Source organism: Papaver somniferum, unplaced genomic scaffold, assembly GCF_003573695.1.
Source record: "Papaver somniferum cultivar HN1 unplaced genomic scaffold, ASM357369v1 unplaced-scaffold_132, whole genome shotgun sequence".
In the NCBI taxonomy this organism is placed as follows: Eukaryota; Viridiplantae; Streptophyta; class Magnoliopsida; order Ranunculales; family Papaveraceae; genus Papaver; species Papaver somniferum.
Window position 1 is genome coordinate 3,698,670 of NW_020622381.1, and position 8,218 is coordinate 3,706,887.

General features: G+C 38.8%; 1 long non-coding RNA gene across 1 annotated transcript; it reads left to right on the forward strand.

Annotated features, from left to right (window-relative positions):
* The first annotated feature begins 444 nt into the window (after positions 1 to 444).
* Positions 445 to 1,774, forward strand: LOC113332963. Its single transcript, XR_003351735.1, has 3 exons — positions 445 to 543; positions 845 to 979; positions 1,443 to 1,774. It is a non-coding gene; the product is annotated as an uncharacterized LOC113332963 (long non-coding RNA).
* Positions 1,775 to 8,218: the final 6,444 nt, after the last annotated feature.

Below are 8,218 nucleotides of genomic sequence, written 5' to 3' on the forward strand. Positions count from 1 at the left end.
GTTGTATTTTCTCTGGATTGTATTGCAGCGGAAACTGGTTCTCAGATCTTTCCTAGCTCTGATGCCATGATAAACATGAGCATAGAGATTCTAATGTAGTTGTGAGAATAATTTTTTGTATCTTCATTGATAGGCAAAAGCCTGATTTATACATGTTTACACAACTAGATAAGGCATATAGAAGATACACCTAACAACTAGATAAGACAAATAAAAGATACACCTAACAATATCTAGGATATATACAGAAAGAATATATATGCAGTTACAACCAAATAACAAACACAATAATGTCAAGATATATCATATCTTGACCATATCTTAACAAAATCAATTCATGGGATTTTTTCTTGTTGCTTGTTAGATTATTATCTTAGCCGGTTAAATCCTTGAAAATCTGATGTACTCTTTCTGTTTGCTAAAAGTTCTGAACCAGTATATTTATGGATGAGCACAATTTAGCAATTTATTTTTCCATAGGCACAATTGTAGCTACTTGCTAAGCGTTCGTTAATAGTCATGTCGTTTACACTGATTACATGTGTAAGTCTTAAGGATTTATTCCCCAGAATGATTTCAGTCATCATGGGTGCCACTGTATTAGATACTTTCACCGTCAATACGACCAGCAGTAGCCCAAAATCACAACATGACACCCCCATTTTTATTCTGCCAACATCCATTGATAACCTTAGTTACCTCCATTTCCTCCTCCATTGTCAGCATCAGCACACCACCACTACAAGCATTATCGTCATCATCAATACTGAATCATATTTGATAATTTAATGTTGTGTTGTGATTCAGTTTATGTTTTTAATTGTTTCTTTGCTCTGTTTTGTAGTGAACAACAGATTGTTAATTTCTGCTCTCCAAGTAGCGGCTCTCACATCTTTGGATTACAATCAGATCATGACTTTGTCTTCTCGATTCATTCCTTCCTCTTCTCGTATCCTCAGTGTTGTCTGCGGAAATTATGGTAATCTGTGTAAATACATATCTCATTTCATGATTTATGTTTGATTTCTCAGTTCAAATTTAAGGTTTTGTTGATTTTGGTATGTTGGGATTGATTCAAATCCAAATGAATTTAGTTAGTTTACATTTATTTGATTTCTCGATGTAACTTTTTCATTGTTTTATGATGAATTGGAAAGTCAGTTTCAGGCATCTCATCTATATAGTAGCACTGCGAAATTCTGCAATTAAAGCTTTGAAATCTGCGAATTAAATAGATGATTTTTAATTATGTTACTAGATTATTTTGAATGCTTGATCTAACTTATCATTTTGGGGAACAACAGGTGGGAGAGTCCTGGACTTTTCCCGCGTATGTATTTGCATTTGCATACAGCAGTGATGTCCGATACGTAACACTTCTTTGCCAACATGTACTATTATTGTCATGTGAATCTAATTAATTTGTCATAATTATTGAACAGGAATTTATAGAAGAAACTAGTTCCCTTGAACGTGTTAATTTTAGTGTACCCCACTGAATGACGAATTGAAATCCTTACCGACTGAATGATGTGCTGGAGATGGAACACTTGGAGATGTTTTTCTTGGTGAGACTTGGGGATGTTTTTCTAGGTGAGATGGTTGAATGGCCACAATAATACATAAATCCTGTACTAGGAAGTTATATCATACTGTTAGGATTTTTATTTTATTTCTTCTTTTTTGTTGTTTCAAACATGAATGAAACATGTACCTTTGTGTTGTCAAGTTAATTGAATTCAGATTAATTTTAATAGAATGGGTTCCATTTGCTTTCAAAATCTCATATGTTGGATTGTCTCAAGTTTTAATCTATAAACAACAAGGGGGAAAAACCTGAAAGGGAAAAACATATTTGGCTGGAATTCACTCGTTTGAATCATATCTGATTGAAATAGACTCGCCTGAATCAGATTCGGTAAAGCCAACTCAGCTGAACCAGGATAGGCTGAATATGTGATTCTAGAATTTCGACAATCATCATCAGTCGTTATTTTTTGACATAAGAAATTCGTCGTTAATTTTGGACAAAACTGAACCGTCCTATAATAAATAGTACACCAAAAATATGACAGACAATAGGACAAATCATATTAGTCTTATAACTCTATATTCGACAGTTTCTGCATTTTGGACTAGTGTGTGTCCAGTGATAAAATTTTGTTTATGAGCTTTCATGGAAACCAAAACTTTATCTTTAAAAGATGTGAGCTTTCACAAGACCAAAATAAACCTTCGTTTTAAAGAAAAACGCTCGTACGAAGGAAAATAGATTCTTTTTTTTTATCCTGAAACCGTGGAGCTTCACAAGAACATTTTTTTTTTGATAAACTCACGTGAGCCTGAGCTCACGTCAAAATTTTTTTACGTGAGTTAATCACGGTTTTATTGCTTCGTAAAATCAAAACATGGGTTTTGAGTAACCCTCGAATTTTAGACAATTTATTTATGATGAAATATTGTCTTGGTGTAAATTTCATAGCCCAGCTGTGGATGTTTATACTATGACAATTATGTCTATGATTTTATGAAAAATCAGTCTAAAAAAGTTTCGTTCGTTATTCGCAGGTTTCAAGGAACGAACTAATTTCGGGGTGTTAACTCTTACAACACAATCACTATTGTTAGTGGAGTCGTAAAGAGGTAAGAGTTAAGAATTATCATTTTTGTAGATGCCTCCATAAGTATCCGTTGTCGAATTATATGATCCCATCATATTGTTGAAGTTTGCGTTTGATATGATGATATACTGAAGTAGAAAGCTTTGTGCACATTACAGCTACTTCGCAAGGATGTCTGATTCTCAAGAAAATGACACTTCCAGTGATACGTGTATGGACGAGACTTCTATCATTGGTGATGAAGAAGAAGAAGCACTTGGAAAAAATGTTCCCAATATAGATGATGCATTCTTTGCGGTTCAGCAAGACACTGAAAGACGTCTCAGAACTCCAGCATTCCGCCTTTTGATAAATCCCAGAACGGTTTTTCAAAAGAAGTTGGTGACTCCTCGAGCAGCTATTCGGTTTTGCCTTGAACGAGGACTTTTCCTTGCCTCAATTATAGAATTCAAACTCTCTCGACGAACTTTAGAGAAATTTTCTGGATGGGCAAGACACATGCTGGGTTTTCCTCGTGTTAAAGATAGCTGGATAGAGCAGAGGTTACCAGAGCTATTCAATCATCCAGAGATTTGTATATTTTTCATGATGCACGAGGCATTGTGGCCCTTCTAACTCGCTGGTGCATTCCAACTCATACCTTTATATGCAGCTGGGGAGAGTTTACTATTACCTTGGAAGATGTAGTTGCTTTATTGCATCTTCCAATCACAAGTAACTTTCCCGAAGAGCTTTCGACGGAGGAGAAAGAAATTTCTAACACCTTGACTGTTGAGATGGAGAGAATTAACAAGGCTTCTGGAAAAGGTTGTTATGCTCACTGGTTAACACACTGGTGGCCACGAGATGTCCCTCTCGACGAACCTGACGGTATGTTATCTATTGCTGCTTTCTTGTGTTTATGGCTGTCTAGAGACGTGTTCGAAGACGCCTGAACTTTGCTAAAGCCGTTTGTAATCCCCTTTTCCATTAAGATGGAACAAGGTGAACAACTTCCCATAGGTAGCTTATTTTTGGGTTCTTTGTACTCTAACCTAGACTCCTTGGTTATAGACTCCAGTGTTTCGAACGGCTTTATGAAGATTGAATGCTACACCAATATGATGTTTCTCCAGGCCTTGATGTGGGAACGCTTTGCGAAGTATGAACCTATTCCCCGTAGTATCTTGCAAGGGTTGAATGCTGCTGATTCTCGACGCCCCGAGAAGGATAACGCTAGGATTATGCGCTGGTCAACAAAACAACCTCAATCCAAGACGCGTTTCATTGATGTTGTAGACGTTGAGTCTGAGTTTAACTTCCGTCCCTGGGTGCTGATTCCTCCTCATATTTCCCAATTGACAAATTTCAATGCTGGAGAAAGCATGGATTTGAAATTTGGTGCTGACTTGAGCGATGGTGAAAGATCCTTCATGTTGAGCTGCACTCCAGGTTATTTAATAGCAGCAACATATGAAGACTTTTCGGTGGAGGAATACAACATTGACAGAGCATCCCGTCAGATGGGTATGAATCAGTGCGTTCCAACTTTTCGGAGGAGCAAACCATCGGTGGAACAGATTAATACTTGTTTAAACCGTACACATGTCGAAGGAAGCTCTTATTGGTTACCTTGTGTTGACCGAGTTACGTATGTAACTCCAGGTTATATAGATTTATGGAACCAGCAATTTGAACGCTTACATGATTTCGTAAGAGTTAGTCAACCTTTGGTGAAAGAGCCTCCTTCCGCTGATATGATTGCTTCTCGACCCAGATTGAAACACATCTCCGACGGCGATAAGCGAAATACATCTCCAGGATGTTCACCAGTATGTATCTTTTGCACATTCTTCGTAAACTTGAAATAATTGCCTTTGATTATCACCTCAATTTCTTTTGCAGGACGGTCGTGCTGTGAGACCTCGTCTTGAAGTGAATTTCTCAGAAGCTGAAATAGTCATTCATGGTGGAGAAGGTAGGAACAAGAATTGTAAGCTGCTGCCTAACACCATAAAGTCCCCGGTTGTTTCTTTGGTGAGTTGTCGACACCTTTTCCGCAGTGACTTCTTCTATCCGTATTACTAGGATCGTAAAACCAATATTTTTTATTTGGTTATAGAATTTTGCTCCGTCTAGTATTGATGGTCTTCAATTCTCTACTGTTGGGCAGACAATTTCTGATTCGAGCGTTGAAGAAGAAAATGTTGTAACTACTCTTCCTCGTAGCCAAATATAATGCTTCATATGTAAAATGCTAATTGTTTGAGAATGTGTCCAGGAGGATGTCGCCATGGAGGTGGAGAGTGCTAATACTCGGTCATCCTCTGAGAATAGAGATGGAGGAAATTCCAAAGGTTCGGAACAGAATGAAAGCAATGAGCCTCTTGATGTTGACACGGACAACCCCAACTCTTTGAACACTTCGGAGACTCCCCAAGTAAGCACATATCTTGTAATATCTCCATAGAAGTATGAATTTTTTATTTATTTATGAATGAATGAGAATCCATGTGCATATACGAAAAACTTTATCGAAATTCGTCGTCAAAAAATTCAGAACCCAGTTTTTAGCAAAAACACTGTAAAACCTTCATATGGAGTCGGATTTTCATGATCTGCATATGCATCTTTAAGCCCGGAAAATTTCCAAGCTTTATGAGAGAAGCTTTTTAAGTTTTGAGCGCGTTCAGGGCCTGAAAAAGGCGAAACAGTAAACTTCCGGGAGACTTTCAGAACTTTTTCAGACGGTATGTTGCTCAATGTTTTGACTATATCTCCTTGCTCGTTCATCGGATTGTCATGAAATTTTGACATGAGGTATAGGACATTCATACGAAGAGAATGTTATATAACTCATCCTCAGATTCCTTGTTGATTGATCCCAGTTCATCATCTAGTACAGGGCAGAGTACAGTCTCTTCAGACGAGCTTGCCGCAAAACGTATTTTCATGACTTTCATGCTATTTGATCGTGCCTTGAGTGTATAATGATGAACCTTGATAATTTTATACTGCTTGTATATTGTATTTGATGGTCTCATTTGGTTTCATGTTTAGATTGCTCTAACCTCATGTAATCTTCGTATTAGGTGTCAAATACCGAAGTTGGGGATACTGAAACCAATAAGGATAACTCGATCTGTATTGGAGTTATTAATGAAGAGACAACCATCCCCGAAACCCCGATTGTTGCTGGTTCAGTGATAGAAGAAGTCGAGACACCAGTAGAGAATACTGAAGAAATTGTTGTCCTGATTGTAGAAGCTACCCCAGTAAATGAGAACCGTATAGTGGTGCATGAATCCAAGTGCAGGAGTTGCTTTTGATCCTCCATTTGATGCATCACTCCCGTATCATGAACTAGTTGGTGGGTTCAGCGTTCCCATTGGATATGCAGGCTTGTACGAGAAAATATGGAAGAAATTTGGCCACATAATTGTTGACAGGAATCCTGGACGTGCTTATGCTTTAACAATGCAAGTAAGTGTTATCTTACGTGTTGTAAGTGATATATGCACTAGGTCCAGAAATATTGTGACTCCAGATGTACTCTTTGATTGGGAGTTTAACTTGGAGAATTCAGAAAGACTTGGCTTCAATTTAAAGTGGCTTCGTAAGCAAATGAACGCTATCAAGGACTCATGTGAGAACAACATACCATTTCCCAATGATATCTTGATGGAGAAAGAAGACAATATTGCCAGGCTGACTGAAGAGCTGAACAAGGAGAAGGCGGCTTTACAGGTCTTGAAGGATGCAGAGGAGCAAAAATCCTTTTTTGCTGATTTTCTTTGATTTCCTTTTCATAATCTCTTGAACTTCTGAGAGATGTGAGGTTTTTTATTTGGGTTTTGATATTGGCTGATTTTGGATCGTAGATGATTGAGGATTTTCTTTTGGATTTGATAGAGATTTTCTTTTAAGTAATATGAACTGAATTTTGATAAATTGTTGAATTCAAATATTGATTGCAAGTATTGCAAACGTTTTGGAGGAATTGAAATACAATGAAAAAAATTCTAAATGCCAAATCTAGACATCATGAATGCTCAAACGTCTAGTACCTCAAACGCTCAATATTTTCAGACAAACACCTTAAGCCAATTATCATGAATTACTGGCAGGATTCTGCCATCTGTGTTGATCAACTTGTAGTATCCTCCGGGTATGGATTTAGCAACCATAAATGGTACTTCCCAATTGGAGCTCCTTGCAGAATGGAGATCACGTTTAGTTTTCTTGAGAACCAAATATCCTTCCTTGAATTTGTTCGATTTAGTAGTTCGCGCCTTGAATGTTTTCTGCTGATTCCATGGATGTGGCACATATGGACACTCGTGCAGAGGGGAGTATCCAGCATACTGTCTGTCATGCGTAGCCATGTCTTCAGTAATAAACCTCTTGATAGAATGACCAATTTGAAGAGGCTCTGAGCGTAACCATTTGGTGTAATATTCCTGAGGTGAGACTATCCACTTGTAGCTTTTTGTAATAGCTAAGTTGTTAGCAGGGAGAAGTCCCCGGACCAGAGTAGAATATTTGAACACTGGTATTATTGGCGCATGAAGAGGGATAAGACTTGCCTGGGTACGGAACCTTTTGACAAAGGCGTGTGCATTTTCTCCAGGTTTCTGTGTGAGATCGATCAAAGCTTTAACTTCCTCTAGATGCTCAAAGGGTGGGGCATTCTCTATTTCTTCCGAGTCAGAGTCTTCTTCAACAGTGAGGTGTGCTGAAGGTGTTGGAGCCATCCTTCCAGCATGAATCCAAGTTCTTCCAAGGATCACGTCATATCCTGGGTCTTCCCGGATTATGTAAAACTTGGTCTCAGTGCAGACTGAGCCTTCCGTGACTTTGAGGATGATGTAGCCATATGCGTCTCTGGAAGTCCCCTCGTGATCCCTGATTGCTATGGGAGCGTGAGTAGTCTCTTGTCGAGTAATGTCAGCGGCTCTGAGAGTTTTCAAAGGAATGATGTTGACGGAAGTGCCGACATCAACAAATGCTCCCTTGAATTTGTTTCCTTTAGTATGCACTGTGGTGAGCAGTCCCCAGTCATACATTTCTTTGTCAGTGGCTGAAGGTTCAGGAGGTACTTCTGAAATCAGCATGCGTTTTCCAGATACTATGTAGTTCAAAGCCGTGAACATGTCTCCCCTTTGCGCCTTTGTCAAATAGAGTAATTCACAGACATGCTCTATCAATGACTGGACTGCTTCCTTGACTGGTTCTTCAGAGATGGAGAAAGTTCTGACTGGAGGGGATCTCTATGTACTCCTTCATCCCCCAGATTAAGTTCTCCTGACTCAACCTTTTCCCTGAATATGCATTTCAAAAATTTGCAGCTACTTGTGGGGTGATTGACAAACCTGTGGAAGCGAGAGTAACGAGGATTTTCCATGTCCTCCTCAGTTGGTTCTCTCCTGACATATGGCAATTTGATTGCACCATCTTGGATCCAGGCATCCAGTAGTTCGAGTACTTCTCCAATGGGGAGAGAAAAGTCAGGTGCCTCTTGATCAGGAGTCTGTGTACGTTGGCCAGGGGAATGTGCCTCTGGTTTGTCCTTATTTTGTGTCTTTGGAGGAGCTGAGGTATGCTTACTTGGAGGTATG